This window comes from Falco naumanni, chromosome 7 (genome assembly GCF_017639655.2).
Source record: "Falco naumanni isolate bFalNau1 chromosome 7, bFalNau1.pat, whole genome shotgun sequence".
NCBI classification, from domain to species: Eukaryota; Metazoa; Chordata; class Aves; order Falconiformes; family Falconidae; genus Falco; species Falco naumanni.
Genome location: NC_054060.1, coordinates 70,593,236 through 70,616,720, shown reverse-complemented (window position 1 = coordinate 70,616,720; position 23,485 = coordinate 70,593,236). Strand labels below are relative to the sequence as shown.

The window sequence follows — 23,485 nt, the reverse complement described above, 5'->3', positions numbered from 1 at the left end:
TGTGTTGCCAGTCCCAAGAAACCAAAGGGACATGGTTCGCCCCCAGGGAAGCCGCCCAGCCTCTCCCAGGAGCCGAGTCCCCGCTCCAGCGCTGGCCCGCGGCAGGCGCCCAGCTCCTGGCCCTGCCCCGGCTGTCCGGGGGGGGTTGTGCGGCGGATCCTGCGGCCCCTCTGCCAGGGAGAACCCGGCCCTGGAGCAGGAGGGGTTTGGGCTGGGGGCATCATCCCGCGCTGGGCAGCGGGGCGCTGCCGGCACCCGGGGCTCCGCCGGCCTCTGAGCAGCCGCAGCCCCGGACAGGGAGCCTGCCCCGGACAGGGGGGCTCCAGCTGCGGCTTGTTACCCCCTGTCACAACGCTGGCACCTCCCGCGTTCCCGGGGCAGCCCTGAGTGTCCCTGAGAGGTCCCCTTGCAACGAGAGCAGGGGAGATGCCAGCAGCACAACGCAGAGCAGGGGACAGGGAGGGGAGGGCTGTAGCCATTAAACACCTGATGGATCCGCTTCTGTTTTGCTACGCGAAAGGTCTCCAAACCCTTCTGCGCTGCCTCCCTTGTGGAGGAGGCAGTAGAGATGCGGAATCTGCATAGACGTGAAGGCACCCCACTTGGTGTGTGGAGGCACTCCAGGTCTGGGAAAGACATCATGCCGGCAGCCCCATCTCTCAGAAACCTCGCCAGCTCCCGATTTCCAGGATACCAGGGTGCCTCAAGGGCTGACTCCGGCCGGGCTCTGCGGGAGGCAGCTCGTCCCGCTGCGCTCAGGCAGCCCTTCGCATGGCCCGTCGCCCCGAGACTGAGCGCTCGCTCGCACTGCGAGGGCGTTTGCTCACGTCTGAGAGACCTGTTGTTAGGAGTCAAGTGCTTTTCCCTAGTTCTATATACATCCAATGTGGATGAAGCTATGCTGATATGAAGTGCTTTATGCCAGGAGCATTAATTCCCTGAGCGAAGTGAAAATAGGATGTACTGGCAGCAGCCCTTTCGCCTAGGTGCAATGCGGGCTGCGGTCAGAAGTCACGGAACCTCTAACCAATATAGGTGGTGCCTTTTTATAACTTAAATACAACTTCTGCCTGCAAGCAGACCCTGTGAAAAAGAAGCTTTTGTGTAAGAGTGCCATCTGGTGCCACCTGCCAGGACAGTGTGTTTAAAGTGTGTGGTGGCCATGTGCAGGCTGGCTCTGTCCTGCCTTGCTTAAACGGCCTTTCTGCTTGGAGAGCTGCTTCTGCAAGGAGCCTACCCTTACATCACGTTAACTAGGTTGCAGTGACTCAAGCTTCGTTGTGCTCAGCTTGCAAGTAGAAAGGATCTTTTTGTGTGTGTGGATTTTTTTCCCAACTGCCAGCACCACAAACTTCTGCTGGAGTGTGAGAGTCAATCCGATACCTTTTCTTCCTGCAGATGATAAACACAAGAGATTCTGTAGCCACTTCTCGCCCACCAAATCTGTTGGTGATACAAGTGCCAGAACATAATACATCACCCTCTTTGTTCTCACTCTGCATGACAACATGGGGGAAGGAGCACACTCACATTTTCTTACTAAATCCAGCAAATCTCCCGGGATCTTGAGATGTGTTGAGAAGTTCTTTTTACATAGAACTGTGCAAAGCATCACCGTGCACAATAGCTCACAAAGTTGCCAGTGCCTTTGCTTCAAAGATGGGCAAACTTATCCAGATATTGTTCAGCAAGCATTTTTCTTAGTGCAGGCCAGGAATTTTGGCCATAAAATGCCAGTATGGAACTTTTTCTGAGGAAGATTTCCTCCGTTTGGAAAGGAAGTGGAAAGAAAAGATGGATGAACCTTATTGCAGAGGCTGTGCTCCTTTGGGGCAAGAATTACACGTCTCTAAACTACCCTCCTTTCCTGAACCTTGCCTTCTAATGAGTCATCTTGATCTTTAAAAAATGGTTCTCCATATTGTTCATCTGAAGTTGCGACAAAGAAATAACGAAGGCATGTGTGTAGCTGCAGCCTCAAAAAGGTCTGTGTGCGTGAAACAGGAAAAAAGAAAACCCAAACGATTTGAGTAAGTCTGGGGACCGCCACTCAGATGAACCTAGCCAGGATGGAGCAACAGGCTGACAGAAACCCCATGAAATTCAGCAAGGACAAACGGATTCTTGCCCCTGGGACAGATGGAGTGACCCACCACGGGCCATGGAGCAGTGCTGGGCCCCGGCAGCAAAGGCAGCTAGCAGTCAGCAACAGGCGGGCGGTGGCAGATGGTTGGAGGGCAGTGATTATACCCCTTTTCCTGACAATCATAAAACTGTGTCTGAAATACCGTGTCCAGTTTTGGACTGCCTGGTACCAGAAAGAGGTTGATAAATCTGAGCATGGCCAGAGGATGGTCACCAAGATAGCTGGGGGCTGGAGAGCTTCTGTGAGGGGAGGCCGAGGGAGCCGGGTGGGCTCAGCAAGGTGGCTCCAGGAGGACCTGGCAGAAGCCTGCCTGCGCTGGTGGGGAAGGGATGGAGAAGATGGAGCCAGGCTCTTTCCAGAGTTGCCTGGCAGGAGGATAAGTGGTCGTAAATTGGAACGGGGAAAGTTTAGCCTGGGTATAAAGAAACAGCTTCTCACTGTGAGGAGAATTAGTGGTGGATGAGGCTGCACGGAGACACCATGGAAGCTTCATCTTTGGAGGTTTCCAGGAGCTATCCGGACAAAGCCCTGAACAACCTGTATTTAGTGCTGGACCTGCTCTCAGCAGGAGGTTGGGCTGGAGACCTCCTGAGCTCCTGCCCAACTTGCATGAGTCTGCCATTATATAATGGGGTTTTCAGGTTTTTTGGAAAATCTTAGGGAAAGCAGAGTCTGCTTGGTACTTGGAGGGGAAATCTCCAAGGGACAAAAATGTTTCTTTTTACTTCACTTAGCTTGTGCTAACCAGACTTACGTGTGATGACTACATTATCAACAGCATTATCAGTCTCGTTTTGCTCAGGAGTCCACATACTGCTCTTGAACTTAGGCAGCTTTGCTCATCTTTTTCTGCCAGAAGGACGTACCGTACATGAAGCCGATCCTTCACACAGTGCCAGCTTACCAGTGTCACCTGTCTGCCTCCTGCCCAGCCCAGCATTTCTGGTCGTTCCTGTGAGCACCCATCTGTTCACTTATGGTCTATTACAGCTGCGCTCACAGAGCTCTTACTTTCTCTCTCAGCTCTTATCAGTGCCATGAAACTCTTCAAAAGCCTTATTTTTTGAGTCAGATTCGCCACAGTGCTTCACTGGGTTTGTAACACTTCAGTGTCAGAATGAAGCCAGAATAAACCAGCCAGCCAGAAGTCATGTGTTTCTTTTTAACCCAGTACCTCAGTGGGTTTGTTTCTTCCTTATGTTTCTGTATTTTATAGTATGAAAAATACCTTCAAAGATGACTTTGGATGTTCATGTAAACACAGCTCTTTTTTTGATTCTATGGGTTTCAAAGCATATTCTTTACCTCTTTCTGAAAGAGAGACATCAAGGCAAAAAGAAATACCCTACATGCTAGTCGAGGTCTGCACTGTTAGAAGTTGCAAAATAGCAATTCAGGCTGTCTCGGTGGTGCTAACCCAGCTCCTCTGCAGGGCGCATGGTGACGTGTCCTTGCACTGTGTGATCCTATATGCCCAGCCAATGTGACAAGCGGCATCTTCTGAAGCCTACCAGGGGACAGCAGAACGGGAGAACCGCTTGTCTCTGGGGGTTACTCCTTGAGTGCAAACTGGGTTTTGTGCTTAATGTGTGCTGTTCCCTTTAATGTTGTCCCGGCCTGCAGAAAAGCGGAGAGTGGCAGGACTGTTTGTAGTGAGCAGGCTGAGAGCAGTGCTGGTGCAACTTGTGAGGGGAGCCTCCCCTAAAGATAAAGAAGGGCTATTCACCATGAATGACCGTTGCTCTTGCAAGAAGCCTGTACACACTTCTTTTCCTCTTATGCCTACTACAGGGACATAAATAGCACTTTAGTGGTGCTTAGGTCTTGGACTGACCTTTGGTCTGAGTTTCATGCTATGTAAGCTCCCTCTCACCATCTCCTTACACAGGGAGGACAAATTGCTCAGGCAGATCGGGTCATCCACTTCTCATTCCTTCCAGCTGCTCTAATGGGAGCTGGGTCTCTGGGATTGATGGTAGTCCCTCATGGGGACATATGCAGCATTTTGGGCCTCTGTTCCCATGCCTAGTAAAATTTGGTCAGTGACACATCCTTGATTAGTCAGCCAAGTACTGGGTAAGGCAAGACTTTTTTCTTTAAATTTTGCTTGGAACTTGTCAGTCAGAGATTCCTGTGGGATCTGGAGCATAGATACAGAGAGACCTGCTGGGGCCATCAGACCTGGCTTGATGGAAATCAATCCTAAAATAACAGCTCACAGACTTTCCTATTTCATTAGTCTCTTTGGATCCACCTTGTGGTTCTTCCACTTCATGTCCATGCTGCTCCTTACTGTCTCACAGCAGGACTTACACCTGCAAAAGTGCCAGCAGCAGGATGAAACCAGAGCTGAACACAGAAGTTCATGAGTCTTTGAGCCTACAGCATCATCACCATAGGGTCATCACCAGGAAACGTATTTCCATTTTGGTAACAAAGACAGGGAGAGACTTGAACTTCCTTTGGAAGACTCTAGGTCAATACTTTCTCCACAGAGACTGGGGATCGTTTGTGTGTCCCTCCTAGCTGCCAAGAAACTGATAAACATTTGGGATAGTCTTCCTAATAAAAATGTTCATCTGTTGGACAACTGTCTGCATCTGCTGGGCATCTGCTGGCCTAAAGGCTTGTCTCAGCTGAAGTGGGAGAACCCTTTGACTGCATTGGTAGGCCAAAGCTAGGAGAGGGGTTGCAACTCAGAGCAGGAGTGGAGGAGGAAGGCATGCATCCTCAACAGGGTTAAACAGTGGAGACAGAGCCATCGTCTTGGTGGGGAGAAGCAGGAAGGACTTTGGTGAAGTGCTTGCAGAGTAAACAAAGGGAGGGCTTGGCAGGAGGTGGAAGCACATCTGTGCATACAGTCCGCTCTCACTGAGGGAGGGTGTCAGCAGCACCAGATGGGAGATGCTGGAGCTGTGTGCAGCTCAGGCCATGTCTGCCAAGTGATCCCCATCCCCTCTGGCATATGGCAGCCATTCCATGCCAGCACCACTTTCAGAGAGGAGGAGACTTGAGGTCTCATTTATACAGATGAGACCATAGAAAGCCTCTGAGGCTGGCCCATTGGACCTCCTCCTGGTACCAGTGCAAGTGCCTAAGCATGGCATCTAGTGGCTTCTGAATCCCAAGACAAGTGTTGGGTTCATTGGTGCAAAGTGGCTTTTGCTGCTCAGGAGCCCATCTGGTGCTGCACCGGTCCCACCCCATGCTGCACTAGTCTCATTCGGCACTGTGCTGGTCTCATCTGGTGCTGCACCGGTCTCGCTGAAACCTGGAACATAGCTGCCTCTGGTCGAGAGGGAAATTTGGAAAGAAGAGTGTTTTCTGAAGCAGCCCGTTAAAGGGAAATTTAGAAGCAGGGATTTCACAGCCACAGGTGCAGCCCCACTGTTCAACATAGGGCCAGGCTGACACCTCTGCAGTGTACTCCTGTGTTTCCTCTGGGAAAGGTCTACTCCTGCACTTGCTCCTTTTTTTCTCAGCACTTCCCTGTAGGTTTTTAGACTGTAGAATTTAATTAGCATGTAGTATATTACTTACTTATTATTTAAAGTATTCTCAGTGTTAAAGGAAGCAAATGAAAATGCTTAACTCTCTGAAGCCGCCTTTGTGATGGCTACATGGCAGGTCCTCTTCCCATAGCCACAGGTAGGATTGTGCTTGATCTGAAGTGCATATTGTACCAGTGCATTTCAAGGGATGAGTCAACCCACGAAAGCCTGTGAATCCTTGTCCTGTTGTAGACAGTCCACTGCAGGAAACTAGATGGTTCGCAAAAGCCAGCTGGTGACTCTTCTTGCTGCAGAGTTACAGGGGAGCATGTAGGGCACCAGGGATGAAGCTGACCATTACAGCTCAGCTAAGAAATGGCCAATAGCTGTCTCTTGGCCTGGTTTGGCTGGAAGATTTCCCAGGGAAATTCCAGGTCTGTGCTGCAAGGTCAGGTGCTGTCACCTGTGCTTCACAGGCAACCTGGTGGCCAGCATTGTTGTCCTTCAGGAGAGGTGTCTGTTGGAGGAGCCAAGTGTGTGAGTCCTCACTTCCAGGCCAATCTCAGTCCTGGGATTCCTACATCCCACCAGTCCTACCCTTCTGCTGGGGACTGTATTTATCCTCCTTTACACATCTGAACTGCTGGCACTTCATGTCTCCACATGGGAGATAAGAAGTGAGAGCAAGGGTGGAACCAAAGCCACGCTTCTCAGCTGAGCCCCATGCTGGCACTGTGTCTGTCCCACTGCAGCAGGTGACTTCTGTGTGTGCAACTTTAGTGTAGTTTGGTATCCGCTGGCTGAAATCACTGATCCTGATTTCAGGCTGGCAGTAGGACAGAGTGAGTGTTTGTGTGGAGCCCTTTTCTTACTCTTTCCTGTCTTTGGAGCTCAACTTGTTGTGTTGTGAGTTGTTAGTTGTTTTCTTGGGTTATCATCCCTCAGAGCAGAAATAGCTGAAAGGTTGTGAAGACTCGAGGGCATGGCCAGAGCAGCAGGGGACTGCAGGTAGCATGCTGAAAGGCAGGCTGTGCCTTTCGGCCTGGTTGCTCCCCACATCTGCTGTGCAGTGTTTACATCTCTCTAACTTATTCCCAGCTGCTCAAAAAAACAATTTTTATTTTGCTTCTACTTTCCTGTAGGGTCACATCATTTAAGGTTTTCTTTTCCTGTAGTCTCCTGAACACCCCAACCTTCCCCTCACCCACCCCTTTCTGACTTCTTTACCCACCTTCTCTCTTTGCACCTCTGCTTTCACTCCTCCTTTCTTAAATCTCTCCAGGGCTGGCTTTGAAATCATGTGGAGCTGCTCTGGTCTGGTCAGTGTCCAAGCGATAGATGCTTGACACTGATCTTGACACATTGTCCAGTCAGAATGAGGTCTCATGAAGGTTGGAACTGCAGATATCCACACGCTTTTTCACTCCTTCCTTTCTCTTCCTATTTTATCTTCTTACTTTCTAAGACTGCAGAAATTCCTCATGCAGGATGGAGGCAATGTGCATGGCTATTCTCCCTGAAACTAGTGTGTAATATAAACCAGTGCTGGGGTAATTAGTACCATCTTTAGGGCTCAAAGGTAATGACTTATGTGAGGTCATTCAGTACGATCACTGTCCAGCCTGTTCCAGGGGAAACTCATCCCTGACTACCTCAGAAAAGTTGCTTTTGGCTTCTTGACACTGTGACTTTGTCTTGATTAGGAAAAATGTTCATTTAGGTCAGTCTGGCGGACCCGATTAGCAAAGCCGGCTCAAAACTCAGCTAATATTTTTCCTAGAATAGATGCAAGAGAACGTTCAGCTCGGCAATCTGTGTCAGGAGTTCCCCTGCAACAGGAATGTCAGGGCTCCCTTGGGAGGAACCTGGCAGCAGAGGCTGGAGGAGAAATACAACTTGGGCCTGACATCAAGCACGTTACACAGGAGGGAGCTGGATACAACATTGGTTTTGCACACTCATATTGAATTGTCAGCATCCCTCCTGCAGGTGAGCTTCCTTAGACCAATGCCCAGGGAACTTCCCCCATGCTGAGATCTCCACCACAGTGTCACGGGGGCACTGGATTCTCCTCCCGATGCCACAGCATGTCCAGGTGGGAGCACTGCAGCTCCAGAATAACACATCTCTGCTGGCCAAGGTGCAAGGGGTCTACCTTGCAAGCCTGCTCCTGGCTCTGCGGTATTTGCAGCTCCCCCTGTCCCAGGAGGACAGCTTTTCCCTCCAGAAGGGGAAGCCAAGGCAGAAAGACCAGGGTGAAGAAGGGGACTCAGGTCCAGAGCCTCGACAGCTAACTGTTGCCTGTCACAGCAGCTTGATGCTAAATGAGCCCCCTAAATTCATGACAGTCGAAGGAAGGAGCTGGGCAGGTGCTTTTGGCTGAGCTCGCTGCTGCCCCAGGGGAGGGAAGGCAAACCAGGCAGCTCAGGGAGGAGGAAACCAGCTCTGACATTTGTAAAGACTGTTGATGGAAGATTTCTTTCAAAGCCTTTTCAGTCTGTCGGTCTGAGAGCTCTTTGCCCAGGGGCTGCTGGAAATCTGGCTCTTCTTTCCAAGCAAATGTGGCAGACTGAGAGTTGATGAGGTGCTGTCGAGCCACAAATATTGAATTGCCAATTGAATGGTGTTGGCTTTGTTTTTGTTGTGTTTTTTCTCTCCTTATGGACAGCGGTGCAGTGAGGTTGTCAGGAATGGGAGAACTGTGTTTTAGTCCCAGCTCTGCCAATTACTTTGCATGTGATCCTTAGGGTGTCACTTGCGCAATGCAGCTTTCACTCTGTATAAAATAGTACACATCCTTATTCTTACTGACATGGGGCAGTGGCATCAATGGGTGAAGCAGATTAATGAAAAGTTAGACTGGGGTGGAGTTTTGCTAGTGGATATCTGCCACAAAAGGTCCATAGGAGCTATTGCTTTGCGTCCCTGGTTAGAGTCTCTTTGAAAGGCTTTGCAGCTATACATGATATTTGCAATGTTTTCAGTTTGGCAGGGCCATCCTCTACTGATGTCCCTGCTATCTTTCACCCTTCTTGTGTTCCTTGTCTCTGGGGACTGCACGTGTCTGATTCTGACCTCAGATACTTCAAGCAAATCCGGAGAAGTCAGTCTAAATGACTGCATTGGTCAGCATCAGGATTTCAACTAAAGTACTTGGGCCATGCTGTTGTTGGCCTGACCTCTTCAGGCCTTACTGAAAACCAATTAATTTGTACTTTATAAAACCAGTGAATGGACTGTATTCATACCTCATCCTCCACTGCATAACCAGACCCTGGCTGAGTCACAAAACCTAACTTCTCCCCGGTTTTGGCACAAATTGCTGAGGGCACCCTGTTAAATTTCTGCCAGAAATTGCTGCATGGTCAGGGCTATGCTGAGTTCCCAGGCTCCCAAACTATGTTTCATCTGGTTTGTGTCTGAGGAGAAGGTACTGAGCTGCAAGTACCAGAGTGCAATGGCTTTATCAGTCCCCAAGCAGGGCAATTAAGATCCACGTCAGTCCCTCCCGCTGCTCAGTGCATGGTTTTGTGCTCTCCCTTTCTCTTTGAAGGTGCCTTTTCCCTACAGTAAGTCTGCCTGACCTGTTGTAAAGTTAGGATTTCCATCGTCCACTGGGAAGAGAGATGCAAAGGTTGCTTTCCCATTCTGTGACACTTCTCCTGCTCTTCAGGATTTGTCAGATATAGTTGGCAGTGGTCCAGCAGCTGGATTAGCATTAAATAACGAGCAAATGGCCTGCAGCCCTTTTTCAGACCCAGGAAAGCACGCACCTTTCATTCTTTTTATACATGTCTTCGAGCCCTGTTTTTATCACATTGGGAAAGAGCTAAGTCCCAGATGCTGCTCTGGTCAATGCTGGGGACAGAACAGAGGGTGCTGCACTCCTTTCTTTGTCGCTAATTAGTACCAGGATGGTAGCTAGAGGCTGCTAGCTGCGAGAGCAAAACTGTTCTCTCCCTCCCCTTGTAACTGCAGCCACGGCGAGCAGTCAGTGGCAGCTGTAAACAGCTGTGGTGAACTGCAGCAGAGCAGAAGCAATGCTCATTTCTTAATTTTCCTGCATGCTTTAGGCTCCAGAGGAGCAGCTCTGGTAACCTCCTCCTTTGTAGCCAGAGGCTGAAGTCCCAGGTGAGATGAAGGCATTACTATGTCAACCCCAGCAGCTAAGCGGTGTGATGAGGTCACCCAGCAGCCTCGATATCTAGAAGTAAGTGCCAGAGATCCGTGTCCAGACCAATGCCCCATCCGCTGGTCTCAGATGCCTTTCAGATATTTGATGAAATTGGATTGTATAGAGTTGCCAGAGAATTTATTTATCTATTCTGGGAAAGGGAAGAGGGAAGGAGTCCAGGAGGGATGGAGAATAGGGAAAGAAAGAGGGAAGAAAAAGCAAAGACAAGAGAGAGGTAGCTATGCAGTTAGCATTACTGAGCCATCTGGACCTGTTGGCATGGCCCCAGCTGGACAAGCTCACAGGTTTATCCACAGCATGATGTAATCTCCATCGCCCAGCATTTCAGTTTTCTCCTTGCACTGGATGGCCTCATATCTGGTGCATGTCTGGAGCGGGCATTTTGATTTCCTGTTGCTATTTGTGGACTTTTCCTGGCCGATCCTCAAGAGCCGCTCGGGCGGTTTGCATTCCTCAAGTTGAAGAAGCAATGCCATCCCGCCGGCGTGGAGTGGAGGCCAGCCATGGCCAGCCTGCTGGCTGGAGCGGGCCAGCCCCACGCAGGGAACCAGCTGTGGTTTGCACCGTGCTGCAGCTGGAGGAAGGGTGACACCTCTGCCTGGTGCTTGGGACGCTGCAGCCGAGCTCAGGAGTTGACCAGCACAGAGAGGACTGGCAGGACCACCCTTCCCAGCCTCTCGTGGGCTTCCCTGCCCTGCTGGGTCCTGCAGCAGAACAGGAGGAAGGATAATTTTATTTGGCCCAAGACCTATTCCTCCCTTTGGTAGATGTGAGTAAAAAGCAATCAATGATCTCAGTCCTGCTCCCTTGCTAATGCCGGCACTGGGGATCACCAAGGCCCTTGGCTGCCCTGTGAAGTAGGTGGGCTTCCCAGCACAGGGGAAGGGGAGCTATGGAAGATGTGGTCCAATGCTGCCAGGCACCCACCCTTGCTAGGGAATAGGCCTGTAATCTCCTTCTCTCCATCGCTCAGGGCCATTTCCAGGAGGCAGTGCAGTCTAATGGGAAGGACTCAAATGTACATTCCCTCTGTGGGAGACAGCCGCACCTCACCAAGACCAGCCAACTTTTTTTTCTCGAGTCCTTGCCAGCACATGAAGGGAAGAGAGTTTGACCGTCCACCTCCATAACATCACACTGTTTGAACATCTTTTAAGTTTCAGGAGCCACACAAGAGCAAAGTGGTCTTCTTTGCTACATAAAATCAATGTGTGGAGGGGCAAACAGTAGAGCCTTAGGTCCCCTCCTGCCTTCAGAAACAGAGCAACTCCCACCCTCCTGCATGGCTGCAAAGGTCTGAGATGCCCAGAAAATGAAGACAGAACTTCTCTTCAGCGTACCACTGCTGCAAGCAAACCTCAAACCCAGCGATACAAGCGGCCTGCTTCAGAGTACGCCATTCTTCGCTCTGACTCAAGAGATGTGGGTAGTTGTGTGATGAGCAACAGTCTGACATGAGCACACAGTACTGCCTCCCTCACGATGCCTCACCCTGCCCACTTAGCTTTGCTTTCTCCAGGGGCTTGGGAACAAGGAAGTTGAGTGCAGTGACCTCCAGGGAGCAAGATTTTGTTCAGCTGAGAATCCTACCGTCTGCTTCAGAAGTTGTCCTGGTTGCACCCGGAGGGAGCAGGGCTCTGCTTTCATAATACCCCGGGGATGGCTTGTCCACCAGGGATGGACTCACTGGAACCACAGAGCTGAGCTTTTCCACCCGACTCAGCTCTGCTGAGCAAGAGAGTAGCTGAGGAAAACGATGGCCTCTTTATAAACCAACTGGCAAAACTCTTGCATCTCTCCTGGGAAGTGGCCAGGGATTCTGAGTCACTGCTTAAGTGGGTTGCAGCCAAGGTAGTCTTACCCAAGACATTAAGTGAGAGAAGAGAGATACACCCAGGAGTGCCAGCAGAAAGAGAAATAGTCATGACCATAATTAATAATAATAATATAATGATGAAAAGATTCAGAAATGCACTGCCCACTCCAAAAATAAAGTTTGAGGACAATTCAAATGCTGTAAAGAAAAGAGAAGAGAGGAAAGAGTCGAGAAAGACCGCCAAAGCCTGCATGTCAGCTGCAATGCAAGGAGTCCCATCCAGCTGGCCTGGGTTCAAAGAGCTCCTATTGTCCAACAGCATTTCCAAGACACCATTCAAAACTTTCAGAAAATGAACCCAAGATGCAGGGTGAGATTTATCACACAATAAAGACAAGCCAGATGTGTGCACCCTTTCGGAGAGAGAGGATGGGAGGAAGGCAATGGAGGAGCAAAGCAGGGGAGAATCAGGCGTGAGGGAGGAGGGTGGCATGAGGAGGTCTGGTGCTGTGAGCATCCAGGCAGGAGCAGGGTCTGGGTGTGTCTGGGCTGGGACACACACTTGGCATTTGTGAAGGGTTTGATGTGTATGGAGAACTCCATACTTAGGAAAATTCACTTGGCATCGGGATTAAGGGGCAGACAGAGAATATCTCACTGATGCTTTTTCTCTTTTGTTGCACATAAAACCATGATGGATACTAAGAGGTTATTGTTACTTCTGGTCCTGGATTATGTACCTGCATAATAAGGCCATGTCTGAAAGGATGCCCAGGAGCCAAACCACTGTAGATTTTATCTTGATTTTCTAGGGCTCGCATAGCCTTCATTAGTGCAATTTGCAGCACTGGCCACCATGGCAGGGCTGTAACTTCTTTTGCCCACAGGAATCACTCACTTCCACCTGTGATTTGATTATGTTAAAATCTAGCAATTAATTATATAGAAATGTAATTTAATCTTTGAGTCTGCTGCTAACGTGGAGTTACATGCCTACAACCTGCCATCATTAAGTAAGTCCTCAAGTTCTCCCTGCCTGCAATGAGACCAATGGTGTTTCTGCTGTCTGCAGAATAATCTGGGAGGGTAGCCGTTGCCATACCACACTCTACAGATTAAAAAGTGAGTTGGATTAGTTCTCAGGAAGACTTCTAGTAGTAAGGACTTCATCTAAGAGCAAAAACCCTGAGAAAACACTTTGGAGTTTTAAGCTAGAGAGTCCCTCTTTGCAATGACTCATATGTTTGGTGGCTTCAGTCAGCTTCTACAACAGGTTTTTTTTTAGAAAGGGGTGGGTTTATCTGAAGACTTTAAATTAAGATATGTCTTCCTGTGAAGCTCAGTTGCAGATGATGAGTTTGAAGCAGGAGGCATGCACCTGCACTCAGCTATGTCAGGAACCATGTTTGGTTACCTGGTTCCTCCAGTCCCTGAAACCACAAAGCCATCTGTTGTCTCATTGAGCTGCTACAGGGGTGTCCAGAGAATGGATTCCCAACTCCACCAGTTTCTGCAGACCTCCCTCCGATGCTGGGGTGCAGATGCCTGCTTGATCCGACACAGGAGCTTTCAGGGCAGGTTGTCAGGGCATAATAGGTTTCCTATCTTCAACAGGACATGGGATCTTTTTTTCCCATAAGCTTCTGACTTTATTTGAGTGCAGGATCCCAGGCATCTTCACATTCCTATTTCTTTTCACCAGCTACAGTGTACTTGGCTGCTGGGTCTCATCATGGAGAAGTGTGGCTTGAAGAGGGGATAGCTGGGGAGACAGGTATTGGGAAACGGTTTTCACAAGCTGCCTTTCTCCCTTGGCCTTGATTTTCATCCCACGGTTGAAGTGACTGCATTAGCTCTGACCAGTTGGATCTCCATCCTCATCTTTGGAAACACAGGGCTTTGACCCTTGTTCACCAACATCACACCTTTGTTCTCCCCCAGGATGGTGTTAATCCAGGCTGTCCCAGTAGTGAAGAATGGCCTGAAAGATGTTACTGCCCTTTGCAGGCTAGGAAGGATTTCCCCATTCTCCAGAGACTCTGGTTTCTGCAGCTCCACCACTGAGGTGAAAATGATACCCTCAGCACTGGAGCTGAAGTTGAATTTCCTATCTGCTGCTCAGGGCACAGATTTTCCACTGGGATATTGGCAGCAGGTCAGAAATCTGCATTCCAAGCTGAATTGCTTTGAAAACAGTCCTGGTGCGGGACCACATTTAGTCTTGCTGGTTGCAAAACCCAGCTTTTGCCCAGCCTGGCCACTGAAGAGAATCCCAGCTCTCACTGGCTCAAGATTTTGGGTGAAAATCTCTCACATCCTTGATCAGCTGGTCCAGACTTAGTTGCTCTGTAATTGCCCTTTTCAAAGGCCCAAAGAATGAAAGCCACCAGTAACGTTTGGTATTAGCTGCATGCCTCAGCTTTTGGACTTGAACAGAGTACAGCTATCTTCCTCTTCCAAGGCCTGCTTTTCTTTATGGGTCTCCAGGGACCTGCCAGGGGACAAAATGTGAATTATCTCCAATTTTGTTCTCTGAGCACTAAAAAGAAACAGTTTCAATGAGGCAAATGAAGCTGATTGTAAAGATAATACAGACCATGCCTTCTTCTCCACTTATCTCCCAAAGCAGATTTCCTCTGTCTCCCAGGGTGCCTGTCCTGTTGCTTAGATTGCCTTTCTTGTAAGATGTAGAAAAAAGGCCCATAATGGCATGGGGGTGACAAGCTGTGTAAGAGCAGAGATTTGCCAACTGTGGTGGCTCCAACCCCATATTGGGCAGGGCCAGAATCTTCCAAGAAAGATGGAAGAAGCGGTGGAGCGGTATTTATTCCAGTTTATTTTGGTTATTGAATAAGCTTCCTCATCCCACTGATTGGTGAGTGACTTGAGCGGTTGCAACTCTAATTCATTTTTGATTGTATTAGAATGTTCATGCTGTATTTCATGTCTTTTGATGATACTGTAACGCTGCTCCACTGCAGCATGGCACTATAGTTCACAGTCATGCAGAGTAAACCAGTATTTTCTTTTGTTTGCCCTGCCTGCTGCCTTTCATCACACGGCACATCCCTCTCCATCAAGCAGAATTTTTCCCTAAACTGTACAGGCAGACATGCCACACATAATTAAATCCATGTAGTTTCCGGGTAGATTTGCCTCTAGATTTCCAGGGCTGGGCCAGAGCTGCATCCTGAGGTTGTGCAGGGAAGAGCTGCCACATGCCAGCGGGCATGGCTGTGGAAACCCAATTGTGTTCTGGCTGTACCTCTGTGGGGACTGAGAAGGGATGGATGCATTTGGGCCCTGCAAAGGGCACGCCTGGGTGGAGGTGGGTTGGGGTAACATAGCAGATAGGGCCTTCTTGAAGATGATGGATTATATTTTCACACATAAGGAGATAAAGTTCATGTGAACCCCCTCGCCCTGATGCTACAGCAGCTGAAAGACTCCTGGCCCCCACTCATGGTGTGGAGTTATGGTGTCACTGGGAGCCTGCTGCAAACTCAGCTGAGGCTGCCAAGTTAACACAAGGACATAAAACACCAATTCAGACAAGAGGGTGGTGATGACGATACAGCTTCTTTCTCTCAGAGCTACTGCTCTTGTGAAGTCTCTGTCTGGAGACTGTACTGACCTTGGCTTGGGAGGGAGCAAAGAAGAGGAAGAGACCCCTGCCAGCTTGCCCAGGGGTACCTGCATTCCCATGGAGAACACCTCCCACGCATCTCCGTTTGAACGGGGCCCAGCTGCCACCATCATGGTTCAGAAATAAAGGCAGCTTTGTTTCATAGTAAGCAGGTGTCTTCAGTTCTCTGAGCTCAAGAAAGGCCTTGAAGGACAAACTTTTTTTATTTACCTTTCATAGACTCCTAGAAATAGCACCCAAGTCTTCTGCCGAATGAGGGTTGAGAGCAGCTGATCTAAATGTTCCACCCAGAGAGGGTTGTGTCCACTTCTGCATATAGTTTAAGTCCTGCTCCAAATGTGTTTTTTTTTTTTTAATCAGAGTCGGCTGCAAGGGAGTTAGCTGTAAGTCAAAGGAAATTTGGGACATTTGTTGCATATGTAGCATACAGGCAGCAAAAGCTTGCTGGAAAGCAGAGGCATTCCTCTTTATCCTCCAGGGTGCTGCTGCTGGGAGGAGAGATGCTCCTGTCTCTGCAGATTCAACGAGTCTCGTGCAACAGGCAAACTGTGTATTGTAGCTGCTTTCTACCCCAGGCCAGTGGAGCTTGGTTTGCCTTAGGAGAGGCTGACGTCTTCACTTTCCTCCCCAGCACGCACATACCCAGTCTGCACCCTGGCACCCGCAGGTGGTTTGGGGGCACACAGATGGCCATGCCACTGTGGCCACACCGTGATGGCACCTGTCTTTTGAACCACCTTGGCCTGGGCTCTGCCCTACTCCACAGTTGTTGGCCTCGCAGAGCACCTCCACACTACCACAGCCCACACTGGCTGCTAATCCTGTTTATGCTGAACACGGTAAGCCCAGGTACGGGTACACCATCGTCCATGGCTCTTCTGCCACCACAGCAGCTGGTACCTTCAGTATCTACTTCAGGGCCACTGGGAAAGCCAGTCTGGCAGATTTCAGCTTTCCACATGCTTTTTTCTCTCTTTTTATTTTTTCTTTCAGGGGCAAAACCATTTAAAGACTTATCTTGCCCACTCGCCCTGCACCTGGGCTCCTCCCCAGTGAAAAGCAGGCTCAGGAACTCTGAGCTGGGTGTTTCAAAGCTACAATCCCAGCCACAGAATTTTGATGTGGTATAGTGTGTATGCTTTCAACAGCATCACCCATTCTGTCAGCTGAGTTTGTTTTTTCCCCCTGTTAGAGCTGTAGGGGGGAAGGGGTGGGGGGGAAAACCCCACAAAACCTTTATGGCTGCCGCAGCGGTTTACTGCAGAGGGTGGGAGCAGTATGTACTGGAAGGGGTAGGTCTCCCGGAGAGGCTGGGACCCTCTGAGGTGCTCGCTGAGACATCCCGGGATGAGGGAGAGCCATGAAGGGGCAAAGGTGAGGCCTCCTCTGGGGCACCGCCCGCGGTGCTCTCCCTGCCGGTCTGCCCCGCCATCTCGGCGTCCCCTCCGGCCTCACCCTGTGGCAGAGCCGGGCGGCAGCCGTGCCGTGAGGAGAGGGTGCCCGGCGGGGCCGAGCCGTGAGGAGGGGGTGCCCGGCGGGGTCGTGCCGTGAGGAGGGGGTGCCCGGCGGGGCCGAGCCGTGAGGAGGGGGTGCCCGGCGGGGCCGAGCCGTGAGGAGGGGGTGCCCGGCGGGGCCGAGCCGTGAGGAGGGGGTGCCCGGCGGGGCCGAGCTGTGAGGAGAGGGTGCCCGGCGGGGCCGTGCCGTGAGGAGGGGGTGCCCGGCAGGGCCGAGCCGTGAGGAGGGGGTGACCGGCTGTGAGGAGGTGCCGGGCCGTGAGGGGGTGCCGGGCCGTGAGGGGCAGGTGCCCAGCGGGGCCGGGCCGTGAGAATGGGCTGCCCGGTCATGAGGAGGGGTTGCCGGGCCGTGCGGCGCGGGTGCCGGGCGGTGGTGAGGTGAGCCACGGCGGGCCGCGGGCCGCTCCGTCCTAACCCTGCACTCCTCCCGCCCGCCTCGCGCCGCTCGCTGGCAGCCGCTTCCCATTGGCCGCCGCTCGGCTGCCTCAGCCAATGGGCGGCCGCAGCTGCTGGCCGTTGGAAGCGGGCCGCGGAGACCGTTAACCGCCGGCGGCGTAGGAGGGGCGGGGGCGGCCGCGCTCCTGCCTGCCGCCCGTCGGAGCCCTCAGAGGACCTGGTAGCTCTCGGAGGTCTTCAAAGCCCCTCAGAAACCCTCGGAGCCCCTCAGAGCCCTCGGAGCCCCTTCAGAGCCCTCGGAGCCCCTTCAGAGCCCTCAAAGCTCCTCACAGCCCTCACAACCCTCAGAGCCCCTCAGAGCCCTCGGAGCCCTCAGAGCCCTTGGAGCCCTCAGAGCACCTCAGAGGTGCAGCGGGCCCGGGCCAGGCTCGGCCGCAGTCTCAGGCTATGCTGCCTGATGCGGGGTGAAGTGGCTGCAGGCACCCATGGCCCAGGCGGGGACCTGGGTGGCTTGGATTGCTGCTGCTCCCTCGCTTCAGGGTAGTGCCTTGCCTTGGCACCACTCTCTCAGTTGCCTTCCCCTGATTGTGTCTTGAGCCTCTGTCGTCCCTCCTAGGTCTTGTGGCGCCTAGTGCTGGAAATTGTAAATCCAGGTCCTTTGGCACGGATGCGTGGTGGAAGGAGGTTTCCACAGTGAGCTGTGCCTGAGCCTTGCTGGGTCTGCACAAGGCACTAGGGACATGGCTGCGGCTGCTGCTCCCGAGGACTAACAGCTTGTAGCATCTTTGGTCTGAGGGGCTGCAGTCCCTGCAGGGAGGGAGCTGACGGCACAGCTGGCCTGTGGGAAAGCAGGCCACCTGCCTTGTTTTCAGTGACTGTAAACCCTCCTCTTTCTGTCATTGTGCATTATTCTACAGACAGCAATAAATTCTGGGCTTGGTTCCAGGTCAGGCTCAGTCAAACCCTCCATCACTTGAAGGGTGTCAGGGAGGCGTTTGGTTCACCATAGGGCCCAAGGTCGCGATGCTGAAAGTAATCACGGGTGACTTGGGCATTGCCGGCAGTCTCAGAGGAAGACTAAAGGGTGCTGCTGGCCAGGATGCTGTCCTGCTGCTGAAGGGAAGCTTGCACCTGGTTTGGCCTGAAGGGCTTTGGCCACGCCATGCAGGGAAGCAAGAGCAGCAAGGAGGTGGCAGGTCAGTGGTAAGCTATCCAGGCAGGTGGGGGGCCTGGGTGGACCAGGCGTGGAGCAGCAGGGAGCTGTGGTACATGGCAGGAGAGAACAAGAGCAGTGTGGGTCAGGACAGAGGGACACCAGTGGGGTTTGAGAGAGGCAGGAGGTGGTTGAATGATCGCTTGTGCCCCTTGGGGTACCCGTGCTCTGGCTAGACTGTGAGGAGAGGTTTGCACAGCATCTGTCCATCCTGCCTGGATCTTGTTAATGCTGTCAAGACCTTCACTTTCATAAGGTCTAAAATTTTAAGGAGAGCAGAAGGACTGTCTGGAGTGTATGGGCTCTTCTTTCCTGGAATATAAAGGAAACCTCGGCTGTGCAGCTGGAGTGCAGGGGGCTTCATTCCTTAGTGAAAGCAGAGAAGGGAAATGCAGATGTCACAGCTGGGACAGGAGATTTATCTTGGCAAGCAAAGAGGAAAAATACTTTCAAAAAGAAAAGAGAAAACTCAGAAGAATCCCCTCCCCATATGTACTGCCTGCCAGCACGAGCAGAACCTCCAACCTGCAAAGGCCTTTCGTCTCCTGGGCCTGGGCTGCTGCCCAGCTGGATTAGCCCCTCACTGCTTTCTCTTTGGAGCAAGACCATTGTGGTGGGAGCAGGGAGGCTGTGAGAACAAGGCTGATCCTGAAGGGAGATTGTCTCTAAACAACTCAGCTGGAGATGGGAAGAGGAAAGTCACAGTCAAAGGATGGAAGCGTGAAAGGGAAAAGGAGGGACAGATGCAGTCAGGGTGATCACAGAGAAGTGGATCCAGGAAAAGGAAATTATCCCCTCCTCAGCCATCCATGGTGCTACTGGGCTTCAAGAGTGGCACCTTAAGGGATCCCATGCACAACCAGGCAGGCGAAGAGGCTTAATGCCTCAGTCTTTGCTTGGGGCTACCAGAGGTCTAACACCAGTTCCGGGTGGCGGGAAATAGAGAGCTTGCATCTGGATGTCTGGATGCCTTACATTAGCTCCCAAGATAACGGTTGTACAACAGGAAAGGGTGTTCAAATGAGAAATGCACGCACGCACATACAGTGTGCTATTTAGACAACCCTAAGCATGAGGTCAGGATGAAAACATGTGGTGGAAATATGTTTGGAAGAGTCAGTGCCTATGTCGGTCACCAGGAGTGGGAGGGAGCAGGAGCCAGCAGCTGACAGATTCGCACTCTCTCCCTGTGGCTGAGGTGGCCTCAGCTCGAGCAGATTCTCCTGTTGCACTGGAGCAGCTTAAGACACTCTGTTGGGCCTGGAGATGCAGTGGTCATTGCCTCGCTGTACCTGCACACGCTGGCTTGTCCCCTTTGGGTGCTGCCTCCCCATCCTCCCAGAACTGTGGTAGGGGGATGGGCAGCCAGAAATCGGGCTTGAATCAGGGAATCCAGCACATCCTCACCATTGCGTTTCTGTCCCTTGGCTGCCCCCTCCCTGACCGCTCACTGGTAATACAGCTTTGGAAACACATCTCGTGCTATTTCTTGGCTTTGGAGCATAGTTAGAAGGAGAAGGAAGGAGGGTGTGAAAGGGAGGGGGAGATAGCAGGAGCGAATAATGCAAAATGAGACTGTGCTGTGAGCTTCGTATCCCATCTGGAAGCTGTTTTCCCCCAGTACACTTCACACCCGCTCCCTCTGGGCCAGGATGGTAAGGATCACGTTTCCCAGTTGACTGGTCCCCCTTGCTCAAGCCAGAGCCATCTGCGTGAAAGCTACTTGAGATATCTTAAAGGAGAATCTCAGCAGAGTTGCAGAGTCCTTCACTGTCACAATCAGAGATTCTTGGCCAGTTCTCTGAGGAGTGGGAGCTGACTTATCTCAGCCTGGATGGAAGGTGCTCTTGAGGAGACAGTCTTAAGCCTTGAGGAGGCTGTGAGAGGATGAGCCTGCTCTTGTTTGTGTGTCTGTCCATCCCACCTTCATTCACGACCAAGTCCTGTGGACTGTTTCTTGGACCTTCCACCAACATGTGCCTCCGGTCTGCCGAGATCTTTGCTGCCACAACATCAGCAAGACTCTCCCCAAAGCCCAGCACAGTTTGTTCATTTAGTGGCAGTAAAAGCCTTTAGCTGTGCTGGCCCCTATCTGGGTGGGAAGGGAGGGCTAGTGGCTGCCCAGGACCTCCTTTGACATGTGACTTTCCAGCCAGGATAAAGCTACCCATCCATTCGGTCAGGTGATAAACCTGCTTCTGTTAATCACTCAGGTGCTCTGTTTCATGCTCTGCCATGATCCACACAGCCCTGAGACACTGTATCCTGGGACCTGCAGTTCCCTGGAGCCTTCTGTCTCACACACATTAAGGAAAAGTATGGCTGAAACCTTCTCTGAGTTTTGCTGGATAGGTGCAGCTCCCCCAGCAAGGCTTGGGTGGGACAGAGTTTGCATGTTCCAGGTTGGCAGGCTCCATCTAAACTAATTAGCAGCAGTTTTGATGGCATCTATCCAAAATAAGCTCCGCACTGCTCCTCACTATGCCCATCACAGCTGGATCTGGACAAGAGGACACTTTTTCCTGTTAGCAATGTGGTTGCATGCATGGCTGTCTTTACAAATCAGAAATCTAAAGTTAATAATACCTGTTGGCATCAGGTGAGAACAGAACCAACCCAAGAGACACAGCAGTCTTCCTGGGACGTGGTGGCTTAGCTTCCTGCTTGTCCTGTAGCTTCTCTCGTGGATATAGCCAGCTACAAAGCCATGTCGTTATCTTTGTTTGCTTTACCCTTCCTTCTTCTGCTTTCCTCTGCCTCTTGCCACCTTCTTTGATGGCTAAAATAGCAAGCTCCAGCTCTGTGACACCTCTACATGCTCTCCCTCTTTGAGGGGGTCTGATCCTTGGTGCACCCTTTGATAATAAAGACCCAGCAGCACAGAGAGGGGTACGTGCCCCAACATTGCTGGATTCCCAGGGAAGATGTGAGTTTCCTTCTCTGCTTATCACCCTCCGTTTTCCGTATTGTGCAGTAGGTCTCTGTCTCTCAGGAGAATGGTCTCCTGGGGGCATGAACTCCTGCATGTCTGGGAGAACAGTGTTGCCTTCCTCCTCCCTTCCAAGTAGCGAGGTCCTCCAGCAAGCCTGCTGTGTGGTGTCTAAAAGAAGAACCAGAAATCTGCAATTACTCCTGCCACTGTTGATGCCCTTATTAAGGCTCAGATACTCAAACTCTTGCACTCTTTACACATCTCTCACCCCATAGCCACCGCTGGGGAGATTTTTTGGCTTTAGAATAAAACCAGAGGCACACCTTCACCTCTTCCCTTCAGGTAGGTTTGTCCTACAGTAGGAAGACTGTTGATTGACCAAGAGATCCTTGTTCCAGGTGTGGGTGGGATACCGCTTAAAAGAGCTTGTGGAACTACTGCATAAGTCCATCTTCTTAAGTCCCACCTCTGCCTTTGTTAATGCACAGTTGTGAAAGAAATTTGAAGCATGTGGCAGAGTCGCCAACAGCTCTCCCTGCAGCTCTAGCTCTGCCTCTTTTCCAGAGTTACACAGTGATTCTAGTTTTGATGGTTCCAACAATATATATGATTTGAGTGGTTCTTGTTGGATCCTGATTCTACTGTGCTGTCGTGGTGCGTTGGCAGCCAGAACTCTGAATCCCTTCACTCTTCTGTGGTTATGTTCTCACCCTTACCATAAGGCTGTTGTGTTCATATCCTGTGTTTGCCTGGGTTGTTTAGAGAAAGCAAGACAAAGAACAGCTGCTATATGAGCAAGCACTCTCTGGGGTTAATGCTCAGGACTCTGGACCCTTTACCCCTCCGTGCTGTAGGATAGGACAAAACCTGGCTTTACAGTGTTTTTTAGATAAATATCTAACCCAGTTCCATCTGCTGACTCAGCTCCCTCTGAAGAATGGTTATGCTCGGCACAGATGGGAGGTGTTTTCTGTTGCTTGATTCAAGTGCAGAAATGCTTCTAGGCAACTTGGAAATGGCTGGGTAGATTTTACCAAGCTACCCTGCCAATTCTGCTTCCGGTATGGGAACAAGTGGAGAAAACTTCAGCCCAGACAGCCCAGGGAGGGCCTCAACACTGGGATTTAGCATGTGTGTGCCTTCTCCACCTTACCTGCACATGCAGCGTCTGCCCTCCCAGGGGAGCCTTGGATGGTGGTGTGGTGGGCTGTCACTCCAGGCAGTGGAAGAACAGACAAATGGGAGGGACGTGAAGGGAGGGAAACCTCCTCGTGTCAGGTAGAATGCAGATGGCAGGACTCCCCCTTATTTCCAGCATGCTCTGTGGACATCTGAGTTTTTAAATTGAGTGGCTGAGGGATGATGTTGGAGGGTGAAGGGGACTGACATGTTGGAGGTGGCTGCAGCTCACCATCTCCCTCCCCCACTTGGTGGGAAGCATGGGGCTGTTCAGCTGGAGCCTACTGCACTCCCCAGCCTCCACCCCAATCCTCTGACAGCCAACATAATGTTGACAGAGTGATACTGTGCTCAGGTAAAACAAATATACCTTCCTGTAGGAGCAGGAACCTGCAGGATCCGGCATCCGGGGTCCTCTGGCCAACTCCTCCTTTGGTCTGAGCGCTGGGGAAAGAAAGCAGCTCCTCTAGGAGCCGGGCTCTTTCCTGAGCTCAGCTCTCACACTGGAATTCATTGGCATTTATGTCTCCACTCTAGGACCTGTGTGCTCTCTCCCGCTCTCTCATCCATACCCTGTTGCTCTTGGTATTTCAATATGCTGCTTTCAATGCCTTTCTGCCCACCCAGATGCTTTTCCAGGCGGGGGGGACCCAGTCTGACTCTGCTGAGCTCTCTTCAGTTCATTTAAGTTACACAGTTCCGTCTGTGTAATACAGTCACTTGAATGTATCTGTCTTTTCTTTCCTCTCCCTGAGCCAGAAGCCTCAATCTGCCAGCAAATGGGATAATTTTTCAGCTGGTGTTTGGCAACCATAATTTTTCTCCCTGCCCAACCAATGCTTTGTTGTAGCAAATGGAAAAGTTAGTGATTTGACTGCTGAATAGGAGGATATGCCTCAAAGGAAACAGGTTCCCTGTAGCATCAGGAGCCTGACTCTGCACTGGCCATATTTACTG

The 23,485-nt window shown here is 51.2% G+C and overlaps 1 protein-coding gene across 2 annotated transcripts in view; it reads left to right on the top strand.

Moving 5' to 3' along the window:
* Positions 1–23,485, top strand: part of CREB3L1 (cAMP responsive element binding protein 3 like 1) — a 47,192-nt gene that overhangs the window by 667 nt on the left and 23,040 nt on the right. The window lies entirely within an intron of this gene.